The following is a 26,061-nucleotide window of genomic DNA, read 5'->3' on the forward strand; positions in this document are numbered from 1 at the left end:
TCTCTTTCCATTTTCTCCCCTCTAACTTTATCTTCAAAGTCCTTTTTTGAGTGCCTCTATGCCTGAGACCAATTCATATTTTTCTTGGAAGCTTTAGATATAGGGGCCCTGATGTTGGCATCTTCCTCTGAGGGTGCACCTTGATCTTCCTTGTTACTAAAGAAACTTTCTGTGGTCTTCACCTTTCTCTGTCTAATCATCTTGCCTTTCTTTTACTTGGCTTTTTGGTCCTTAAAGTGGGTCACTGTTCCAGGCTTCAGTATCCCAACCATCAGAAGTCCCAGGTGGTATGATTTTAAGGAGGATCAAGTTCTTCACTCACCTGGCCTGTTTCCTGGTCCGTAGATGATCCCCGACCAACTTGCTAATCAACCAGCTTTGTGTGTTGTGGTTCTCAGCTCTGGAGGAGCCTGTGCCCCCTCCCCCCACCTGGGCCACTGCTACTCAAGCCTACCTCCTGGTTGCAAGCAGGGGTGAAAAACCCAAGTTCTGCCTCAGCACCCATCATAGACCCCTGTAGTATCCCCCTGCCAAGGGCTCAGCTCTCTCACCAGACTGTGAGCTTTGTTCCACATGACACTGGTGCTTCAGCTGATTCAGAGGCTCTGGGGGGTCTCCTTCTCTGGTGAGCCCTTCCTGGTACTGGATCTGTGTCAGGGTGACTGTGGGGTTGGGCTCCACTCCTGTATCAGTACAGCAGCTCCCTCCTTTTGACATTCCAAGCCATTCTTGGTTAGGAGATGATTTCAACACATTCTTCTATGGGTTTACTGCTCCAGGCATTGTCCTGTGGCATTGTTTGGATGTTTTTTGGAGCATATCATGAGCTCAAGAACTCCTCATGAGTTTGAGTGCTCTGATCATAATCTTTTGTCACTCCATCTCTCCTTGTATCTTAACAACCCCTATGGAGGTTATGGTGAAGACCTTGAATTTCATCCTCAATGGTTTCCCAAATCATCATCCTTGTACTTGCCATATTCTTCTCTTTTCCCAGAATTAACACCTTTTGGAGAGCCACTTCAATTCTACACTATCATCTGCTACTGAGTCATTTATACTCTGAGCCATACTCTTTGGCATACTCCATGTCTGGAGAATTGCTACCATTCTCCTCCTTCACCCCTACCCACCTGCTGCTAAATGGAACTGGAGAAAGTCATGAATTCATGCTGATAGGTCCATTATAAATTTGTGTTATCTCAACTGGATCCTCTTTGCTGCAAGGGTAATCTTATATCTCTTTATTGATTCTTCTTATTTTTTTTTGCAAGGCAGTGAGGGTTAAGTGACTTGCCCAGGGTCACACAGCTAGTGTCAAGTGTCTGAGGCTGGATTTGAACTCAGGTCCTCCTGAATCCAAGGCCAGTGCTTTATCTACTGCACCACCTAGCTGCCCCTTCTTTATTGATTCTTTATCTCACCCCAATAGCTCCAAACCTTCTCATTTCTCTTTAAGCCTCCCATGACAACTCATACTTCACCAAAAGAAAAAAAACACAATAAAGACAATTGGCAGAGAGTTCCTTCTCCCCTTCTCATATTATGTCCTTCTGACATCCTTCTCCATCATCTTTTCCTTCATTGTAGACTCTGATAAGGGGCAGCTATGCAGTACAATGTATGGAGTGACAGGCTTAGAGTAAGGAAGACTCATCTCCCCGAGTTCAAATCTGGTTTCAGATACTTACTGGCTGTGTGACCCTAGGCTTAACTCTAACACTTAACTCTGCCTCAGTTTCTTCATCTATAAAATGAGATGAGGAAATGGTGAACCACTCTAGTATTTCTACCAAGAAAACCTCAAAATGGGATCACAAAGTTGTATAAGACTAAACAATAAAAGTGTCTGATAAAGAGATAGGCTTTCTTCCTAAGATCCATCCTTCTATATGAATTTTTAATCATATCATGTCCCATATTCTCCTGCATTGTCCCTAACATCACCCCAACTGTCTCTGACATGAGGCTTCAGACTTTATCATCCAACTGAAATTGCTTTCTCCAAAGTTGCCAGTGATCTCTTACTGGCCAAATTGTTTGGAGACTTGAATGCATCAGGTCTTCAAGCCTATCCCACCCATTTATTAAGGAAGATCATGGGAATTTTTAAATAAACTATGTTATACATCACCTAGAATTGGTGACATGAGTAATCTGTGTAGATCATGGAATCATCTACTTTCAGAGCCCTAAATGCCTGAGATCATTTAATTCAAATTCCTTTGTTCTTAGAAGAGGAGAAAAAGAGGGCTTACATGGTTTGCCCAAGATTACACAGGTAGTAGAATTCAGAGGTAAAATTTGAACCAAGGTCCTCTAACTCTAGTCGATGATTTCTGCACTGTACCATACTCTTAAAGGAGGTTTATTTTCATCCCTTTAGTTCATGGGTAAAGACAATGAGGTGCAGAGGTTAAGTGATTTACCCAAGGTCACATTTCCAAATGGAACCAATAGAAGATTGCAGGTCTCCCAGTCCTGCATTCCTTCAACTTTGCTATGTTATAAAGCAGTGTATCAAACCACATCCAAAGAGGCCTGCTTTATAAGTTTACTACAATAGAGCAAAGAAGAAAGCCTGTGAGGTTTAATGACTTCTTGATCCAAGCTGGGCTAAGAATTCTGGCATTCCATATATGAATGCAACAGAATACTATTGTACTATAAGAAATGATGAGCAAGTAGATTTCAGAAAAACCTGGAAAGACTTACATGAACTGATGCTGAGTGAAGTGAGCAGAATCAGGAAAACATTGTACACAGTAATAGCAACATTGTGTGATGATCAACTTTGAAGGACTTGGCTCTTCTCAGCAATGCAATGATCCCAGGCAAATTAAAAGACTTGTGATGGCAAATGCTATCCACATCAAAAAAACAAAAAGAAAAGAAAAGAACTATGTAGTCTGAATGAAGATTGAAGTATACTATTTTCACTTTATTTGTTATTTTTTCTTTCTTGTGTTTTTCTCTTTTGTTCTGATTCTTCTTTTACAACATTACTAATATGGAAATATGTATAACATAATTTTACATATATAACTTTAAAAAGAGAGTTTTCACATCCTCCAGACTGAAAAGCATCCCTGTTCTTGGGGAATTAATATATTTGGAAGCAAATAGCAGTGAACTGCAATACTGTGTATTAGTCTAAAGAAAAAACAAACAAAATGGAACTCAATTTATCAATATATCAATATATCTATTATCTCTTTATAATAGCTAAAATTTAAATGGCCACTTTCATGTTCATAGTAATTTGGAGACTCTTTTGTAAGGTCCTTTGGGAATAGTAACAAAAGTTTGCTTATGTGAATATTCTATCTTTCCTGTTTAATCTAACATTCAGTGTCATTTCAAATATTTGCCAGGTGGGAAATTTAGGACATTCTTTCATAAAGAAATAATATATATTCACACATATCCATGTATAATATAACATTCATATATGTATATATATACTATATAATAGATACATATATGTGGGAAACATGTATGTATATATATGAAAAGCCATATACATGTATCTGTGAAAAACATGCATACTATGTGTATACATATATATCTGTGAAAAGATATATGCATATATGATAGTCACATATATGTCCATGAAAAAGACTTACATCATATAAAGTACATATTATATATATGAAAAGATATATACACACATTAAGTATGTATATTTATATATTTGAGCTTTCCATATATGATCCTCTTGGATTTCACAGCAACCTTGGGAGCTAGCTATTATGATCCCTTTTCTCCAGACAAGGAAACTGTGAATTAAAGTTTCAAGTGCCTTACCCAGGTAGGAAGCATTAGAGAAAGGTTTAGTCCTGAGGTCTCTGTGTTTCCTAATCTAAACCCCATACAATGCTTCTTCTACCCAGTTAGTAAAAGGAACCTTCACATGAATATATAACTAGGAACATCTAATGTTCTAAGGGAAAATTATTTTGCCAACCTATTTCTTCAATCTTGAGTATTTATGAAGGCAGAGAGCACTGGCTATTACAGCTTTGCCCCCTTGAAAGCAGTAAATAGAATGGCAACATAGAGAATTTAACTCACAAATAAAAAAGTTGAAGACTAAAAAAATTGGGCCAAATGATATGTATATGCAGTCGTGTCAGTGAAGGGCAAGGTGCAGATCCCAAACTGGACAAGCAAAGGTTAGGTTTCTGATTGACCCAACTCTTTCTAGAAAGAATGTGAGCAGTGCTGGACACTGCACATTTGATTCTCTTCTACCTCTTCTAAAATTCAGAAGGGCAATACAATTGATCCAAAGACAAAAAAAAAAGTAACCAGACAAACCATAAAGCTTGGATTTATGGTCCATAAAAAGACAATTGAGGGGAAATTTAATTTCAAGGTATAAAATCTTAACTAGCCAAACACAGTCACCATTTCTTTAAAAGATAGATGAGAAGTCAAGAAACATAATTGCAAAGTCAAGAAAAACAAATTTGAAAGAAATGTCATAAAGTTCCCCACTCTTTTTTTTTTCTTTGTAAAAGAGCCAGGCAAAGTGTGTGTGTGTGTGTGTGTGTGTGTGTGTGTGTGTGTATAGAATAGTTTTGTAGGCCCAAAGATAGCAAAACTTAAACACTGGGCAATCATTCAAGAAATAATTACCATAATGGCCTCCCCAGGGGTTTGGAGTATTAAAAGAAAATGAACCTTAATGGACTCAATTATTCCCTGAAATTTATCATTTTCATAAACCTTAAAGAAACGACAGTAGGAAGTGGTAAACTTGAATGGCCCGGGCTCTGTAAAGTATACACTCTAATTATGAACTTGATTCCTACTGTGGAATCAGAGTTCAAATCCATATATTTTTTTCTGTAATGTTTGAGAAAGGTCATAAATATATTGGGGAAAGAAAAATTAATGCCCGTCATCTTGCTTAAATTTTGTACAGCTGCTCCTAATAATTTTTTTGAGGGCTAGTTTTGCAGTTTAAGAAAGACAGCAGGAGAATTCCAAGGGAAACATATAAATGTACACACACCAAGGAATTTGTTAGTACAGTCGGCCTTCACTTATTTTTCCTAATGCCGTCTGTACTAAGTAGCACCACCCTCTTTGTAAATGTCCTTTCCAAATGGTAGTTAGAGAAAAATATTTTTGTTTTCAAAGGTCTGAGATGAATACCGGGTAAAATGAATGCTAGATTAGGTTAGCTGTTTTCAGTCACAAGAATCCTGTTGGTTCAAAGGTCATGGCCTTCACTTTTGTTGGACAAAGATCCAGTTCTAATTGATGTCCCAAAAGGAATGACTTATTGAGAAATCCAGGCTCCTCTCCGGGTGATGAGATGTGGCCAAGTCAAGCAGCACTCACTCCAGGTTTGCAGGATGAAGAGACAGTTGAAGGGCAAGTATAAACATAGTGGCTGGGGGAATTAGGTCCCCGGGCCTTGAATCTGAACGAAGAACGGTCCTCCCTTTGAGGTACAGTACTACAAAGGGCTCTTGCAAAGGAACAATGTTCTTTTACCGGGGGTAGGTGTGAGTATTAGTCTAAGCAGAAGGAAATGAAATTTACTTCCAAGACCTGTTTGCTTCCAAATAATTGTTGGAAAGGCTGTTCACTAAAAGAAAAGTTCAGGGTACCAGAACAGCCGGCTGGCTGGGTGACTGTCAGAAGAGCTTAGCTACTACCATTCTGGACAAAGAGAAACAGAATTAAGTACTTTGTATGCACTTGATGTTTTGGTGCTTTTTGGCCAGCCTGATGGTTTCACTAGTGTAAGCAACTCCCAAGTAAGAACCCCCCTCTAACAAGGACAGATTCAATCTACTCTATGACCTAAAGTCTTACAAAGCTGCCTGGGGCACTGAGAGAGTAAATAGTTTGTATAAGGTCACAAAGTCAGGATGCATCAGAGACAGAACCTGAATCCAAGTCTTTCTGATTCTGAAACTGCCTTCCTATCCAATATCCCTCCCTTCACCACCATCACAATAGCCTTAGAGCTATCTAAGGCAGGAGTGGAAAACATGCAGCCTTATTGGTGTCGTGAAGCCCATGACACCAATGGGTAACATGAGTCAGATTAAAATGTAATCAGGAAATTTTTTTCCAATCTTAATAATATTTTATTTTTTCCAGTTACATGTAAAGATAGGTTTCAATATTAGTTCTTATAATATTTTGAATTCCAAATTTTTCTCCCTCCCTTTCTTCCTGCCTTCGCAAGACAGAAAGCAATCTGATATAGGTTATATATGTACAATCACATTAAAACTACTTACACATTAGTAATGTTGTGAAAGAAGAATCAGAAAAAAGGAAAAAACCTCAAAAAACAAAAACAAAAAAGTAGAAATAGTATGATTCAATCTGCATTCAGATTCCACAGTTCTTTTTTTATGAATATGGAGAGCATTTGCCATCATGAGTCCTTTGGAATTATGTATTCTGAGAAGAGCAAAGTCTATCACAGCTGATCATCACACAATATTTACCATGTACAGTGTTCTCCTGGTTCTGCTCATTTCACTCAGCACTTAAGTCTTTTCAAGTTTTTCTGAAATCTGCCTGCTCATAATTTCTTATAGCACAATAGTGTTCCATTGCATTCATATACCACAACTTGCTCAGCAATTCTCCAGTTTATGGTCATCCCCTCAATTTCCAATTCTTTGCTACCATAAAGAGAGCTGCTATAAATATTTGTGTACATGTGGGTCCTTTTTCCTTTTTTATGATCTCTTTGGAATACAGACCTAGTAGTAGTATTATGCACAGCCTCATAGCACTTTGGGCATAGTGCCAAATTGTTCTCCAGAATGGTTGGATCAGTCTACAACTCCACCAACAATGCCTTTAGTGTTACCAATTTTTCACACAGCTTCTCCAACATTAATTAGTTTCCTTTTTTCTCATATTATCCAATCAGATAGGTGTGAGGCGGTACCTCAGAGTTGTTTTAATTTTCATTTCTCTAATAGTGATTTGGAACCTTTCTTTCATATAGCTTACAGGTAGCTTTGATTTCTTCATCTGAAAACTGCCTGTTCCTATCCTTTGACCAATTCTTAATTGGGGAATGACTTGCATTCTTGTAAATTTGATTTAGTTCCATATATATTTTAGAAATGAGGCCTTTATCAGAAACACTGGCTGTAAAAATTATTTTGCATCGTTCTGCTTCCCTTCTCATCTTGGCTGCATTGCAAAATGCAAAAACTTTTTAATTTAATGTAATCAAAATGTTGCACTTTGCATTTCATAATATTTTCTATTTCTTATTTGGTCATAAATTCTTCTCTTTTCCACAGATCTGAGAGGTAAACTATTCCTTCCTCTAATCAAGAAATATTTAGCAAAATAAATATACAATAAAACATAGATAATGTTAACGTGTGGTTTTCTAAGCCAACATGCAGCTCACAGGGATTTTTCTGTATGAAGAATTTAATTTGATATCATCAGTCTACATCAGTGATGAGTGGGTAAGTGGTTTACTCCCTCTGTTAATTATTTATCTATCATATAAATATATACATATATACATGTACATATACACATGTTGCTGTGTATATATTTTTTACATGTCTCCCCCATTTGATTGTAGCTCCTTGAGAGTAGGAGCTGTCTTTGACCTCTTTTTGTATCCCCAACATTTAGTACAATGTCTGGCACAAAGTACATGTTTAATAAATTTTTATTGATGGATGGTTTGATTGCTCAGGATCATATAACCAATATGTATCAGAGACATATGTATTTAAAATTTTAAACCTGAGTATCCCTTACTCTAAGTCTGGGTCTTCTATCACCAGCCTCTACCCCCTCATTCTCCTCTTCAACACATAACCTTGGAGAGTTGCCTGGGGTACAGAGAGGTTAAGGCTTGCCCAAAGTCAATGAAACAATATGTGTTAGAGAAGGAACTTGAACCCTTCCTGAATCTAAGGCCAGTCTTCTCTCCAGTACACCAGTACACCTCACTGCCTCTCATGGATTGCTTACTGAATTGATTTAGAATCCATCAGGAATCTCCATGCTCAAGTGTCTCCCTGGGCCATGGGAATGCACAGTTCTGTGTTTTCCTTCTTTAAGAAAAAAAAAAAAAAAGAAAAGTGAGAAAAGAATCTTCTCAGTACAGTCCTCAGCTTTTGTCAGAGTCATGGTGTGTGTGTGTGTGTGTGTGTGTGTGTGTGTATTTATATAGAGTATGTATACATGTGTATATGTGTATATGTGTGTATGTGTATATGTGTGTGTATTTGTATATATTATATATATTGGCGGGGCAATGAGGGGTTAAGTGATTTGTCCAGGGTCACACAGCTAGTAAGTATCAAGTGTCTGAGGTCAAATTTGAACTCAGGTCCTCCTGAATCCAGGGCCAGTGCTTTATCCACTGTGCTATCTAGCTTCTCCAAGTCATGGTGTTTGACTCAAAGCTCTGTGGATCTGATGGGAAGCTTAGTGAGTTTAGGTGAGAGGTGGTCCCTGCCCTTGGGGAAGATAAGATGTAGTAAAGAGACAACAGGAGGAAACATACATTTTATCTGTCTACACATGATGTAATTATTGTGTTAACCATATGTACTCTGCATTAGGAAAATGGAGAAAGACAGCTTGTGGGTTTTTTTTAAAGTTCCTGAGAGGATAATTACCTTGAACTATATTTTGAAAGCTTGGAGGAAGCACTGTTTGACTGATGGGTGAGGTAATCTGGTTAGGGCATAGTTAGCAACTGTAGTACTCAGGTAATATCTGTGTGAGGAGAGCTAAAGGGTCAGATGTAGGAAATGAGAGAGAGGGAGAGAGAGAGATCATGTATGAAGAATTTATTGTGTGCCAGGCACTTTGTACTAAATACTGAGAATATAAATACATGCAATAAAAAGGCAGTCTGTACAATCAAGGAACCTATGTTTTAATATGGGAATATAGGGGCAGCTAGGTGGCACAGTGGATAGAGCACTGGCCCTGGAGTCAGGAGTACCTGAGTTCAAATCCAGCCTCAGACACTTAACACTTACTAGCTGTGTGACCCTGGGCAAGTCACTTAACCCCCAATTGCCTCACTAAAATAAATAAATAAATAAATAAATGAATGAATGAATGAATGAATGAATGAATAAATAAATAAATAAATAAATAAATAAATAAATAAATAAATAAATAAATAAATAAATATGGGAATATAACACACAAAAGGGAACTAATAGTGTGGTTGATTAGGAAAATGTCCAGAGAGTCAAGGGCAGAGTCAGGAAAATAAAAACATGGCTGACCTGGTCATTTCCTCAAATATAGGTTCTGGGGAGGAGTTCAGTGATCAGAGGAGACGTCCACAGGGGTGGAACTATCTCCACAGTGAGATGGCTGATAGTGTAAAGGTAGGTATGTGGCAAAGGTAGGAATGATAACATTAGATGAAACAGCAAAGCTAGGAGAGAGGAAATCAGCTGGTCTATCACCTGGAAGTCCATGAACAGAAATGCCCACGCCAGAGAAAACACTGGGAGAGGAATTAACAGTGTGGTGATGGTATCTTAAGCTATGCAAAATGGTAATGTAGGAGGGACTAGAAAAGTAGAGAGACAAGAAATCAGGATGCCAGTACTATATCCCTCTTCTTCCCAGGGCAAATATAGTTGGGGTAGAGAGGTGGGAAGGCAGTAGCTTGGCACAGAGAACAATCTACCTTGGGTAAATTCAGGCCCAGAAATGGGGAAGGAAAGACTGTCACACATCTCTCCAGACTGATTAGCCCTCAAATTCCAATAGAATTTGAGAGTAAGAAGTCATGGGCTGGAGGATGGAAGAGGAATGCTTTTGGAACAGGAGCATCAGAGAAGAACATCTTACAATGGAACTCTGAGGGTGGCACACCAAAATGAGGGAAATACAGCAGTCATGTTACCTTATCTAGTCCTTCAATGTGCATCAGAACAGCAGGATAGAGGAAGTACATGCTGATAGAGCAGTCTCCTTGAGCAAATTCCTAGTTAATTCACTCTAGTGATGACATTGGCCAGGTCTCTAAAGTAATTCAACCCCATCCCCCCTCCTGCCCACATCATTGGCAATTCTCTTGAGTTTGCCTTTCTTCTTTCTCTATATATTCAATTGATTATCACATGTATCCATTTCTACCTATACAACATTTCTCAAATCTGATTCCTTTTCACTTATATGACTAAATCACCTGAAGCCCACATCAGGTGAGAGGTGATGATCTCTTATATATTACTGTGATGGCTTCCTAACTGGTCTCCATCTTATCGCTACAGTCCATCCTGCATTCAACTTCCAAAGTGATATCCCTTAAGATGCAACTATGAAACTCTACTTATTACACTCTGGAAGCTCCCTATTGCCTCGAGGACCTATTATAAACTCTTCTGTTTAGATTTAAAGTCATACAAAATCTGGCTCTAATCCATCTTTCCAAGTCAAGTCAAATCAACAAGTCAACATTTTAAAAATTTTAATAAGTATTTTAATTTCAAGTTTTTGAGTTCCAAATTCTATCTGTCCCTTCCTCTCCTTCCCTTCCCCCTCCCTGAGGTGGTAAGCAAACAGATATAGGTTATATATGTGCAATTGTGATAAAATAATGGTACTTTGGCAGACACCCAGGGGCCCCCCGCCTGACATTTGATTTGAATTGATTGAATTGGGTGAGACTGAGAGACCTGACTGAGAACCTACTTAAGGATGATTAAATCGATACCACACCTGGATGGCCCTGAGTGGAGTGTTGTTCTCAGAGGCCATGGACTCTGACATCAACAGGAGACCACCCTCAACCAATCAGCTTAAAGCACCTCCCCTTCCAGGGAGAGAGAAAGGAAGTAGGAAGATGAGACTGGCTCCTTGCATCAGCCCTTTTCATGCTGGAACTTCAGGTTGGTGGGAGGGGGAGAAAGAGAGGGAGGGAGGGAGGAAGAGGGGGGAGGGAGGGGGGGAGAGAGAGTAGTAGATAGGCTTTTCTTGCATTATGGTAGTCCATATGTTGTCTTCACTCTTTAATAAATACTTAAAAGCCTAAACTCTTGCTGAATTTATCAGTAAATCTTAGCTAGTTGCCCCCCAAAACTGGGAGGGGGAGCAGTTAAGGACACACATTAGATTTTAAATATCACACAATTAAATAAAACATTGCCATATTAGCTATTTTGTATAAGACTCAAATAAAAGGAAAAAATGAAAGAAACAGAAAAATAACATGTTTCAGTCTATGTATTTACTGTGGATAGTATACTTCATAATCAGTCCTTTGGAACTGCCTTGCATCCTTGTACTGCTAAGAGTAGTTAAGTCATTCACAGTTCTTCATCAAACAATAACTTTGTCACTGTGCACAATGTTCTCCTGGTTCTTCTCATTTCACTACACATTAGTTCATATAAATCTTTCCAGACCTTTCTGAAATCCTCTTGTTTGCCACCTACCTGCCCCCAAATAATGAGTTTTTGTTTGGTATGTGATTGTAATTGCATTAAAATCCATTACAATCATATACCACAGCTTGTTTAGCCATTCCCCAATTGATGGGTATCCCTTTGATGTCCAATTCTTTGCCACCACAAAAAAGAGTTGACATAGACAGATATAAATAGATATAGATATATTTGTACAAAAAGTTCTTCTCTTTTTTCAATGTCTTTGGGATATAGAACTAGCAGTGATATTGCTGGATCAAAGGGTATACAAGGTTTTATAGCCCTTTGGGCATAGTTCCAAATTACCCTCCAGAAAGGTTGGATCAGTCCACATCTCCACCAACAGTGGATTAGCATGCCAGTTTTTCCCCCATCTCCTCCAACATCTAAACTTTTTTTCCTTTTTTGTTATATTTACCACTCTAATAGGTGAGGTCGTACCTCATAATTGTTTTATTTTGCATTTCTCTGATCAACAGTGATTTAGAGCATGTTATATGACTATAGATAGCTTTTATTTCTCTGTAAACTGCCTGTTCATATTCTTTGACTATTTATCAATTGGGAAATGATTTGTATTTTAATAAATTTGACTCAGTCGTCTATATACTTGAGAAATGAGGCCTTTACCGGAGATATTTGTTGCAAAAATTCCTTCCCAGTTTTTTACATTCCTTATAATTTTGGTTTTATTAGTTTTATTTGTGCAAAAACTTTTTAAATTTTATATAATCAGAATTATATATTTTATATTTCATAATGCTCTTTGGTCCTAAATTCTTCCCCTGTCCATAAATCTGACAAACTATTCCATGCTCTTGTAATTTGCTTGTGGTATCACCCTTTTGTGTAAAACATTTACCCATTTTTACCTTACTTTAGTATACAATGAGATGTTTTTTCTATACCTAGTTTTTTGCCACACTGTTTTCAATTTGCCCATTAGTTTTTGTCAAATATTGAGGTGGTTGTTTGTTTGTTTTTGCAGGGCAATGAGGGTTAAGAGACTTGCCCAGGGTCACACAGCTAGTAAGTGTCAAGTGTTTGATTCTGAATTTGAACTCAGGTCCTCCTGAATCTAGGGGCAGTGCTTCATCTTCTACACCACCTACCTGCCCCCAAATAATGAGTTTTTGTTCCAAAAGCTTGGATCTTTGAGTTTATCATATACTAAAAGACTATAGTCATTTAATATTGTGTAATTTTCCACTGATCCACCACTGGATTTCTTAGCCAGTACCAGATTGCTTTGATAATTACCACTTTATGATAATTTTTGAGATTTGATACAGCTAGACCACCTTCTTTCAATTTTTTGTTCATTGATTCCCTTGATAACCTTGCACTTCTGTTCTTCCAGATAATAAACATTGATTAAAAGCCTACAATGTGCCAGGCACTATGTTAAGGTGTGGGAATAGAAAGAAAGGCACTACTAACTATTCTGTAGCTCTCAATATCTGAAGAAGACAGATACTAGCTGTTCTGACATTTGGGAAGCCAAACCACAAGATATACAAGAACAGAAGGAGGAGCCAAGATGGCAGAGGAAAGGCAGTGACTTCCTGAAGTTCTTCCCAAGAACCCTCCAAATACTTTCAAATAATGCCATAAGACAATTCCTAGAGCATCAGAACCCACAAAAGGACAGGGTAAGATAATTTTCCAGCCAAAGATGGCTTATAAGGTCAGCAGGAAAGATCTCTTGTGCTGGGGTGGGAGTAGAACACAGTCCTATGCAGACCATGCCAACACAGATCCAGCCCCAGAGAACCCTCAGAATCAGCTGCAGCAGGGGCTGCTTCTAGAACTCATCCCATGAATGGGGAGGGAGTTGAGCAGTTGTCCAGGGGGAGATTACACAGATCTCTTTGCTGGAGCTGAGGCAGGACTGTGTTGTTTTGTCTGAGGTAGGACCCAGGTCGTAGTCTTGAGTGTCAGCCAAAGTGGTAAAGGGGCACATGCCCACCAGAGTCTGCAGCCACAGTAGAACAGGATTCTCTTCTGGGTCAGAGGGCAAGCAGGCCTATGGTTCCTTGCAGACCAGAGCACAGACTAGGAGAATGGTGAAAGTGCCTCTCCTTAAATCATACCATCTGGGACTCCCTGAAGCTTGGGACAGTATGCCCTGAAAGCAGTGCCCCACTTTAAGGAGTTAAAAATCAAGAATTAGGATGGCAAAACAAGCAGACAGGAAAAAATGATGACCCTAGAAAGTTTATTTGATGACAAGTAAGATCAACATACACCCTCAGAAGAAGATAGTGAAGTCAAAGCTCCTGCATCCAAAGCTTCCAAGAAAAGTATTAATTGGTCTCAAGCCATAGAAACATTCAAAAATGACTTTGTAGATAAAATAAGAGATGTAGTGGAAAAACTGGAAAGAAAAATGAGAGTGATGCAGGAGGGTCATGAAAAAACTTAACAGCTTGAGAATCCAAATTTGCCTAATGGAAAAGGAGGTACAATAGTTCTCTGAAGAAATTCATTGCTTAAAATTTAAGATTAAGCTAATGACTTTATGAGAAATCAAGAAATAATAAAGCAAAACCAAAAGAATGAAAAAATAGCGAAGTACAAAAATATCTCCTTGGAAAAACAGCTGACCTGGAAAATAGATCCAGGAGAGATAATTTGAAAATTATTGGCCCATCTGAAAACCATGGTCAAAAAAAGAGCTTTGACATCATCTTTCAAGAAATCATCAGGGAAAATTGCCCTGATATTCTAGAAACAAAAGGTAAAATAGAAATGGAAATAATCCACCAATCAACTCCTGAAAGAGATCCCAAAATAAAAACCTGCAGGAATATTATAGCCAAATTTCAAAACTCCCAGTTCAATGAGAAAATATTACAAGCAGCCAGAAAGAAACAATTCAAGTATAGTGGAAGCACGGACTGGACAACACAAGATCTAGCAGCCTCTACATTAAAGGATTGGAGGGCATGGAATGTGATATTCCAGAGGGCAAAGGAACTCAGATTATAAACAAGAATCACCTGCCCAGCAAAACCAAGAATAATCCTTAAGAGGAAAATTAGGAATTCAATGAAAGAGAGGACTTTCAGGCATTCTTGATGAAATGACCTGATCTGAATAGAAAATCTGACTTTCAATTATGAGACCCTAGAGAAACATAAAGAGGTAAACAGGAAAAAGAAATCATAAGGAATATTAAAAAGTTAAACTGTTTACATTCCTACATCACATACTTATAACTCATAAGAACTTTCTCATTATTAGGGCAGTTGAATGGAGGATATTTAGACAGAGAGCATAGCTATGAGTTGAATATGAAGGGATGATCTACCTTACCCTACAGGAGGGAAAGGGGATAATGGGGGGGGTCCGAAAGAAGGGAGGGGAGATTGGGGGGAGGGGCAGTCAGAAGCAAAACATTTTTTGTTTTTTCTTGTTTGTTTGGTTTTGGGTTTTGGGGTTTTTTGCAGGGCAATGGGAGTTAAGTGACTTGCCCAGGGTCACACAGCTGGTAAGTGTCAAGTGTCTGAGGCCAGTTTTGAACTCAGGTACTCCTGAATCCAGGGCCGGTTCTTTATCCACTGTTCCACCTAGCCACCCCATAGCAAAACACTTTTGAGGAGTGATAAGGTAAAACAAGATAGAAAACAGAATAAATATCATGGGGAAGCAATAGGATGGAGGGAAACACAGTTAGCAATAACAACTGAAAAAAAAAACTTGAAACCGAGGCAAGAGCAATGTAAAAAGAGGAGGAGGAGGAGGAGGAGGAGGAAGAGGAAGAGGAAGAGGAAGAGGAAGAAGAAGAAGAAGAAGAAGAAGAAGAAGATGATGATGATGATGATGATAAATGTATGGCACTTGCTTTGTTGGGCTACTGTGAAGAAAATTCTTTGTCAGAGATAAGGCAGTATATAAATGTCATCTATTACTGTTGTTGCAATAATCAACATCATTGGTTTATTGTAAGGAAATCTCTCTTCAACGTACTATATAAATGCAGTTTACTATTAAAAAATGATGAGCAGGATGCTATCAGAAAAACCTGGACTTAAATGAGCTGATGCAAAGTGAAATGTACTTTATACAAAATAACAGCAATAGTGTAAGATGATCTGCTGTGAATGACTTAAGATATTTTCATCAATACAATGATCCAAGACAACTCTGAAGGACTTATGAAAAATGCAATCTACCTACAAAGAAAGACCTGATGGTATCTGAATACAGATTGAAGCATAATTGTTTCTTAGTTGCTTTTTCAAAAGGTTTTTTGTCTGTTTTCTAGGTGTTGGTAAACTAAAATCAAAGGGAAAGTGCTCATAAAGTTAATAATTGCAGAATGTAAGGAAAAGAGACTGAAATTACCAAAGATTTCAGGAAGAAGAAATTTCAGTTAAAGTCCTGGGCAAAAACATACAAACCATTAGGAAAGATATTAATAATGAAAGAGAATATGGCCTCTGATCTGTTAAATGAGTCCAAATACCTAAAACCCCATATTTCAAGGTAGAGAGAAATGAAGTGACCTTTGATAAGGCAGAAAACACTGTGCATTCTCAAGAGTTTAGGGACTCAGAACAGGATGTCTTTGAATGGTTAAAAGAGAATGAAAATTATGAAAGCAGAATGGCTAAGCTTCCATACCAGAAATATTGGTAGAATAGAGAAATTTGAATCATCAATGGCAAAATTTACCAAAAGAAACTAAAGGGAGTACAACTCACTGGTAATGAGAAAAAAAAAAACAGAAAGAAAGGATAGTTATGGAAGAAGCAAAAAGTGAATATCTATACAAGCATGATAGTTACTCAAAGACAGGATGCATAGAGACAACTTAAGCATTATCAGTCTCCCAGAAGAACAAGACAAATAAAAAAAACCCTGCACACTCTAAGGTAAGAAATAATGTAAGTGGGGGGCAGCTAGGTGGCACAGTGGATAAAGCACCGACCCTGGATTCAGGAGTACCTGAGTTCAAATCTGGCCTCAGACACTTGACACTTACTAGCTGTGTGACCCTGGGCAAGTCACTTAACCCCCATTTCCCCATCAAAAAAAACCAAACAATAAAACAAGAAATAATGTAAGTAAACTGCCCAGAACTTCTGAAGACAGAAAACAAAGTGCAAATTGAAAAACTCTACAGATTAACTCCAGAAAAAAAAAATTATACTGCAAATCCCAAGACACATAGTAATTACATACCAATTCCAATGTCAAAGAACAAATTCTACAAATGACCAAGAAAAAGACCTCCATATATAAAGGAAAGGAAATTGGAATAACAAAAGACTATTTATCACCTATAAGAAACCATATGAAAAAAAAAATACTGTTTTCCACAGAGCAAAGGAAGCCAAGATGCAATTTAAGGTGACATTCACTGTAAATCTGACCCTAACCATTAGTGAAAAAGAGATGGACAGTCAACAAAAAGAGGCATTTGAAACATCCTACAAATAAAACAAAACCTGAGAAGATTATTTTCTTTTCAAACACCAAAGATAATAGAAATGCAAGAAAAGTAAACAAATATAGCAACCAAGGAAGAAGAATGCATGAAGAAATAAATTACATAAGGAACAAAGGAGGTTGTTGTTTGTGGTTGTTGTTGTGATTGTGGTTGTGGTTGTTGATGTTGTTGTTTGCCAGGCAATTGGAGCTAAGTGACTTGCCCAGTGTCACACAGATAGTAAGTGCCAAGTGTCCACGGCTGGATTTGAACTCAGGTTCTACTGTCTCCAGGACCAGTGCTCAGTAAACTGCACCACCTAGGTGCCCCCAAAAGAGATATTTTTAAAAGACACATGTAGGGTTAACAACAACCAAAACAATGATAACAGAGAAATCATTAAGAGATGTTTTTGACTAAGAGTACAAAAGAAGACAAGGGTGAAGGTAGAAGTCAAAAGGATAATGGAGGAAGTGACAGTGGAGAAAAATGTCTGAAACATCATAGACTAACTCTCACAATATCCCACCTTCAGGTGAATCAATGTGGTTTTGTTTGTTTGTTTGTTTTTGTGGCACTAAATTGAAGGATGGGAGTGTGCATAAAAGGGGAGAGAGAAGAGGCAGAAGACAGGGGGAAATATGTGATGTATCCTAATCAAGTCAAAGTTTAAAAAAAGAAGAGAAAATAACTCCCATAGTCTCTTAGAACAGAGACCATAAGAGAATAAATAAAGAGGCAAAAGAAGAGATTAAACTGGAGGTGGGTGTGGGGATGGAAAAATATTGTTTTAGTGATGGGAGGAAGACCTATCGAAGAAGAAAGTTCCTTTGGGAAAAAGAGAAATTCTGCAAGTGTAGAGAGAGATGTTACAATAGGTATAATTTACAGGGATTTGATGCTTAGAGAAACTATTCATTCTGCTTCAGCAGAAAGGGGATCAGATCTCAGGACCAGTGCTCTGTAAACTGCACCACCCAGGTGCCTCCTTCTCAGAAAAGTAGGAGGGATTAACTCAGAAGATTTCATAGCAAATAGGAAAAAAGATAATATCCCTGGAGAGAGCAAAGGATAGTAATAAACTGCACTACTGGGAAACAGTAAACACCTCCTTAGTAATCAGTTCAAGGAGCACAAAGAAAGATAAAAAAATGGACATGACAATGAAATGCTAAATAATGAATGGATCAAAGAACAAATCATAGAAATAATAATTATTTGAAACAAAGTGATAATAATCAAAGACCATATCCAAATTTCTGGGATTCAGCTAAAGTAATCCTTAGGGAGGGAAATCATATACCTTCATATATGTTAACAAAGCAGAAAAAGATAGGATTAACTGAAGGTGATTTTTAAAGGGAGATATTAAAAATTAAAGTAGAAATAAATGAATTAGAAACAAAAAACCTTATAGAAATGACACATAAAACTAATAGTTTTTAGGAACAATAAAATTAATAATCCTCTAATTAATCTGATTTTTAAAGGGCAGAAAATGAAACCCACAAAATAGCTAATAAACACTAACAAATCACAACAAAAGAAGAAATATAAACAATATATCAGAATGTATTATACATAAACATATGCTAATAAAATTGAGATCACAAAAGAAAAAGATACCTTTTAAAATTACTGAGCACAAACTCATAAAAGATCAAATGGAGATTTGTTTTTAAATTCAATCTCAAAAAAATAGAATTACTTGTAAATGACCTACAAAAGAAATAATTTCCTGATTCAGAGGAGAATTCTATCCAACTTACAAAAATATTTAATACCAACATTAAGCATTCTGGGCATGAATAACAGCAGCCTATACAAAGATAATCACAACTGGACCATTGGAATGTTGTGTTCAGGAAACAGTTAATACACTACTTTGTTTCATTAGTAAAGTCCATGAGGAATGAGTGATATGAAATAATTCTAGAAAGAAAGGTAGGAGGGTAATTCCACAAGGAGTTTGCATTTTATCCTGGATGCAATAAAGAGAATAAGATTTTTTTAAATCAGCAAAGTAATATGATCAGACTTGTATATTGGGAATATTAATTAATGACTGTTTGGAGGATTAATTGGATCAAGGAGAGGCTAAATTAGGGACACGAATTAGGATTCCATTGCAGTATCCAGATGAAAGTGCCTGCACTAGGGTACTGGTCATGTGAGTGCTCTAATTGATATTGAGTAGGAAAGGACAGGTGGGGATGATGGAGTGTTATGAGTTAAGGATGACTCTAGGATGACAATTTAGGGGTATCTAGAAGAATGGTGGTGCACCCAACAGAAATCCAGTTCAATTCAACAAATATGAATAGGTGTTTATGGTTTGTAAGACACTGTCTAGATACTATTGAGATCAAAGGATAATGAAATCATAATATTTGACACTAGAAGAGAACTTAGAGATCAGGTTCCCATAAGGGTAAGAGCCTAGGTCTTCTTGATGGTTCTTGGTTGAGAAATGAATATAAGTTTATCTGGAGATACTGCTGGCACCACATCCAAATTTAGAACCTGAGTTACTCATAAAGTTGGGTTCATGTCTTGTACTTTGTTGACAGTGTCCTTATTTCTATATCGACAGTTACAGGTCCCAGGGGTAGCCATAAATTACTACTTGCTTCCATTACTTTTCCCACTCTACTAAGACTGTTAACTTTGTTATGGTAAACTGTAAATTCCCTCCCTCCCTCCCCTCCCCCTCTCATCTATAACAGGTTGATTTGCATCACCAATGACATCTTTGAGAATCTAAACCAAAAATATAACTAGGAATTGTTGTACCTGGGCAAATATCACAAATTATTCCCAGGAAAGGCTTTGTTGCAGTGGTGGGGAGAGGAGGAAACAATAGTGGTAAGGTAAAATTTACCCAAGCCTGCCATCTGGTACTTTCCTTTTTTAACTAATTAATTAGTCTTGTCATCTCCAGTATCAAATATAAAATGCTTTTTGACTTGTAAATCCCTTTATAACCTGGAGCCAGCCTACATCTCCCATTGTATTTTATTCTTCTCCATGCACTCTGTAATCCAGCAACACTGGCCTTCTTGAGGTCATTCACACACAATATTCCATCTACTGATTCCTTCCATTTTTATTGCCTGTCCCACATGCCTGGAATGCTTTCCCTCTTCCTCATCATCTGCTGGCTTCCCTGGCTACTTCTAGATTCAGCCCAAATACTACTTTCTGCAGAAAACCTTTCCCTGTTCTCCCTCTCCTTGTGTCCCTCCTTTACTATTAATGTTTTTTTATCTAAGATTGCCTTCTATTAGGGATATGTCTGTGTATAAGACAATATCCAAAACATACAATATATATGTGTGTGTGTGTGTGTGTCTGTATAATATATAATATATATGCATTTTTCATTTGCAATATAATTTATAGATAAATATATTTTGTTTGCACACATTTTAGATAGAAAAAGATATATCTTACTTGTACATATTTGGGTTGTTGCCTTTCCCATTGGAATGTTTACTATTTGAGGGCAGTAACTGTGTTTTCTTTGTTTTTTGGGGTTTGGGGCGGGGTTTTTGCTTTTTTTGTGGGGCAACGGGGGTTAAGTGACTTGCCCAGAGTCACACAGCTGTCAAGTGTCTGAGGCAGGATTTGAACTCAGGTACTCCTGAATCCAGGGCCGGTGCTTTATCCACTGCGCCACCTAGCTGCCCCAGTAACTGTGTTTTTTAGCTTCCTTTGTATCTATATTGCCTTACATAGATGACGGCACATAGTAGGTACTTAATAAGTGCTTACTAACTGACCAGAACGGCCCCCGTCACCATGCCTTAGTTATGGTTCTGATCTGCAGCTGACTTCCATCTTGATATTGGCATCAAATTTGTCATGGAGAACATGAGCTTATCCACCCTTACTCCCCACACATCCAGGAAGCAACACTTCCAAAGGACTATCTGCATTAGAATTATAAACATCTGCTTCCCCTAAGGGAGAAGACATATGGTTAGTGTTTGGGGAAGGAGGAATGTAATCTTCTTTACATTCTTGTCACTGAAAAATAGCTATGCTGCTGCTGACAAAACTAGGAATTTTCACGTCATCAGTCTAAAGAATAGAATGATATGGCTATGTATTATAATAGTCTTTTCTGTAATTGGACTTGGTTATAGCCAGTAGCTGTTTGCAATCAAACTTTCATAAAGATTTTTTGTCATGGAACTGAACATCACTGCAGTGATACAAAGCACAGGATGATCTCCAAGATGTTATAATCAATCTTGGCTGAGGCTCCCTCTCCTGAACAGGCATTAACAGCATAGATTTTAATATAAATTCAGCAGTATTATTTGCTCCTCAATTTCACAAACTGTTATAAACATTTAGCAGGTTAAAGATAATCTTTGCAGAATTCCACTGGGAATGTGTTGGTTTGGGGGGGGGTTGTTTTGTTTTCCCCAACACTGTAATAAAACATCAGGTGGGGAGACCGGTACAGGTTAAGACCTATGTACTTTCTCCACCTTTGTGAGATCAGCTAAGAGCAGCCTATGTGTACATGGTAGCAATGGTTTGGGGTTTGTTCTCAACTGAAGTGTTCACTGTAAGTCAACCATTTAGATTCCGCAACTAGCAAAGGCAGATCTCTATTCTTGTGCTTGTTCTTTTGAAAACATATACCTTTGTGGGTCTTAAATGTATTTTTCATCTATTCCCAGGTTTTTTTTCTTTTAGAGAAGCAGCAGGATATAGTGAATGGACTTGGATTGGACTTGGATTCAAGAAGACCTGGGTTCAAGGGCTGTCTCAAATACAAGCTATGTTATTCTCTCTCTGCATCATTTTCCTCATCTCTAAAATGAGTGAGTTGGATTCAGTTGTTTCTCAGGTAGATTTCAGCTCTAAATCTATGAACCTATATTTCTTTGGGTATGGTGAGTTTTCATTGTTGAGGAATTTCCATTGGCAATGGAGATCAGCCCCTTGTCTGCCACTTAGACACTTAGAGAGTTGTTTGGGGAACTAAGAGATTAGATGACTTTTTTTTTTAGTTATGAAGAATGCAGGAGTTATTTTTAAGAGCTAGAGAGTGAATACAGGTCCTCCTGACTGAGGCCAGCTCTCTAGGAACTAATGTTATTATTCATTCATTCAGTTGTGTATGACTTTTTCTTAATCCATGGACCACACTGCTGTTCCACATCCTCAGAATTATTCATGTGAATTTGGTATAGGGGACCTATTGCCCCTATCTTACTAATGAATAATCTGAGCCCCAGGAATATGAGAGTCTAGTCACTCATGGCAGAGCTATTATATATAGCTATATACACACGTATACATATATCTATATACACCTTAAATGACTTTATTTTTTATTTTATTTTATTTTTTTAGTGAGGCAATTGGGGTTAAGTGACTTGCCCAGAGCCACACAGCTAGTAAGTGTTAAGTGTCTGAGGCCAGATTTGAACTCAGGTACTCCTGACTCCAGGGCCGGTGCTCTATCCACTGTGCCACCTAGCTGCCCCTAAATGACTTTAGATAGCAATTCTTTAAATGAGTGAAAAAAAAGGCCAAAAAAAAAAATCTCAGAAGATTCCTATTCATTCTGCTAAGAAGCTCAGCAGGAAAAGACTACCTTCTTTTTCCTCTTCATCCTCTTTTATTCCACCTCATAATCAAAATGCTGATGGAACCAAAATAATAACCACTTTAAGTATTATTAATAATAAAATCAATAAATTAAATGAATTTTATTAATTTAATGCTACTAATAATATTGAAATATTAATGATGTTTTCACAATTATTTTCATTTTTAATTGGTTCACATTCCTTGAGGTTCAGAAACACTCTATTAACCTTTTTTTTTCTTCCACACAAAGCTTTCCATTCCTTCTTATAAAGGCAACAGGGCACGTATTCAGTGAGACTATGAAATAATTTATAACAACATATAAATAACTGAATGTTTTCCGAGTGGTCATTTTAGTTTACTATATAATTATTCAAAAGATATTACTATTATTCAAAACACATATGGAACTCTTGGGATTGCTTTCAGAGCCAGTGACACATCCATCAATATTCAATTCAACAAGGTTGAATTCAGTACTTAATATGTGAATTGCAAGTTCTCATCAATATCCTCAGTGGTTGTAAATCGACTACAAATCCAACCTTCCAGGATGGATGTGATTTTTTTTAATGGATAAAAGTAACTGGGATCCAAGTCTAATGAAAAAGTGGGTGATTACTTGGGGTAATGCTGTTTGTGATCCAGAGGGTTCATATGGTAAAGTCAACAGTGATTGATAAGCCATTGGCATTGCATGGAAACCGTCAGATGTTTCTTAAGTTCATCCTAAGCTTGACTGTATTTTATCTTATGAAATAAATCTTTCAAGAACAATGTCATACAGAGGAATAAATAAAAACAGCTTGGTCATCATGTGATTTAGGCATACCTGATTTTGTAAGTCTCGAGACATTGGGATTATCTACTTCAGGCTTTGGTAATCTTACTGGGATACTAATGGAGATGTCTTGTTTCATCTTCAGTTCTCATCTTTTTCCAAAAATAAAGAACTATTTTTATTTCTTTCCTTTGGAAATCCAAGGGAAAATGTCTTCTTTCTTGTACTGTATGTGTTCATTCCAACTATATAGGGGAAGAAAAAGAGATAAACATTTATAAAGCATCTACTGTGTTCCAGGTACTGTGCTATAATCTCAACTTAGTTGTAAGGAAGGAAAAGAAGAAGCAAGGCAGGGAAGAAAGGAGGGACAAAACCCTTAAACTGTATTACTTCTAAACTTACTTTAATGTTTCTTCTAACAACTTATTGTATCTAAATACATTTTTGGCCTGTGTTATATGAATACGCTGAGTTTGCCCACTCTGTAAGTTTCTCTCAAGAAGCAGCAGTATAGGTAAATGTAAATGATCACTTAAGAAAGGACAAGCAGCCTATACTTTCACATTGCCAGTTGGTGTAATTCATCTATCAAAGTCACTTTATTTTCCTTTTGCATCTACTCAGCAGTTTTTTTTTTTGGTGTGGGTGTGTGTGTGTGTGTGTGTGTGTGTGTGTGTGTGTGTGTGTCTGTGTCTGTGTCTGTGTCTGTGTTTACTATGTTGATTCTGAAGAGTAATGAAGATCCAAGGTATAGGAAAAGGCATCCAAATATTGAAATAAAGAATGCCATTTTTTCTTTACGGCCTGCCAAAAATCTAAGGGTCTTTTTGTATTTTGTTCTTCCTAGAGTTCAGGAATGGTATTGTTAGGAAAGCAGACTAAGTTGAGAATCCCCCCCCCCAAAAAAAGAAAGATAATTTGAATTCTAAAACTACTCTTTTTAAAAGGTTATGGGTTCAAAGAAAAGTAAAAATTGTAGCCTCCTTCTAATATTTGGAGGAAGATAGACTACCAATTATAGTTACCCCAAGAATGATAACAATGGCAACAAATCAATATTTATTTGTTGTTGTTGTTTGTCCTTCATTCTCAAAGAGGACCATGACATTGGGAGGTGATGTCATGACTTGCAGTGAATTGGATTTAAGTGAAGGAGGACTGTTCAAGGTCACCAACCTCATTTTCTCCTCCAGAGCCATATGGGTCTAGTGGCAAGATATATACCAGGAAAACTGGAGACGACCCTGAATGTTTAAGGCAATCAGGGTTAAGTGACTTATCCAGGGTCACACAGTAAGTATCCAAGGTGATATTTAAACTCAGGTCCTCAGTTTTCTCTTCTGTAAAATAAAGAGAGGTCACAATAGATGGCCTTTGAGGTCCCTTCTAGGTCTCAAATGATTATCCCATGAACTGAAAGCTTATGGAGAAAATACAACATTTAAATAGACAAGTAATTAAAAAGAAACGGTGGTGGATAGAAGCCCAAACAACAGGCACAGGAGGACAGGAAAGACCCCATGGGAAATGGGTCTCATGAGCTGAGACTTGAAAGAAGCTAGGGGCAATTTAGAACTAAGAGCTAAGTAGAATCATGAAGGCTATAAATAAAACAAATTTAGAGAAGGGACAGATCAAAGTGAGTTAAACTCCTTGAGAAAGTGGTGATACTGAGCTTTGTTTGTTTGGAAGTCTGGTAAAATATGATTAGAAAGGGAAGGAGGCATTCTGGCCGAGGAAAATAACATGAATGAAGGGAAAAGAAGGAACTAACATGACAGGTGTGGAATGGTTACAGCCTTACTGGAAATAGAAATGATGTTCAGGAACAGAGATAAATAAATAAGGCAAAGCGTGATAGAACCAAGTGATAGAAGGTCTCAAGAAGGAAGCAAAGGAATTAAGACTTCTTGTCTTTGGGTTGTATGCCCAATATCAAATTTCTTTGAAAGGAATAGATGTGTTGGAAAATACTTGTTATATAATTACTATTTATAAAAGGCAATTTGGGTTTCCTGCCTAGAGCACATTCTCCTAAATGATGGAGAGAATGATGACTGATGCCACATTCTTTTTTTTTTTAATTTTTGCAGGGCAATGAGGGTTAAGTGACTTGCCCAGGGTCACACAGCTAGTAAGTGTCAAGTGTCTGAGGCCGGATTTGAACTCAGGTCCTCCTGAATCCAGAGCCGGTGCTTTATCCACTGCACCACCTAGTTGCCCCCATGATGCCACATTCTTGCAAGAGAAGAGTTGGTACAAGAGCTTTGGAAAGAAGAGACATTCTTTATCCCTTCCTTGAGATTATTCCTTCTTTGAGAGTCTGTTTCCTGAACTCTTTCAGGGGAGAGAACCATGAAGAGACAGAAATTGTGTAGTGGCAGACATGTAAAGGAGTCAGCATCTTAGTATAAGATATAAATCTCTTATTTCTATCTTGTTTCTCTATAGACTTCAGAGAATTTCTCATTGGTTGATATTGAGGTCCCTCTCTTAGTTGGGCTGAAATATTTCATTCTCAGTAATATGTACACACATATACAAACACAAATATATATGCATATTTTAATAATGTCATAACTATGTTAACCCTCTAGACTCATCTCATAAAGAGGAGACCTTCTTTCAATGTATTCCTTTATCAAATCTACCAAAATATACCAAAGTTCTATGCAGTGATACAAGGTTTATTTTGAATCATGGTTTCTCTACTTAATATAACATAATTACAGGTCACATTCCTATTCTGGACAAGTTAGATTTAATGGCAAAGGGGATAAGGAAAGTGTAGTCTATTCTTGAAC

The sequence above is a fragment of the Dromiciops gliroides genome, chromosome 5, assembly GCF_019393635.1.
Source record: "Dromiciops gliroides isolate mDroGli1 chromosome 5, mDroGli1.pri, whole genome shotgun sequence".
In the NCBI taxonomy this organism is placed as follows: Eukaryota; Metazoa; Chordata; class Mammalia; order Microbiotheria; family Microbiotheriidae; genus Dromiciops; species Dromiciops gliroides.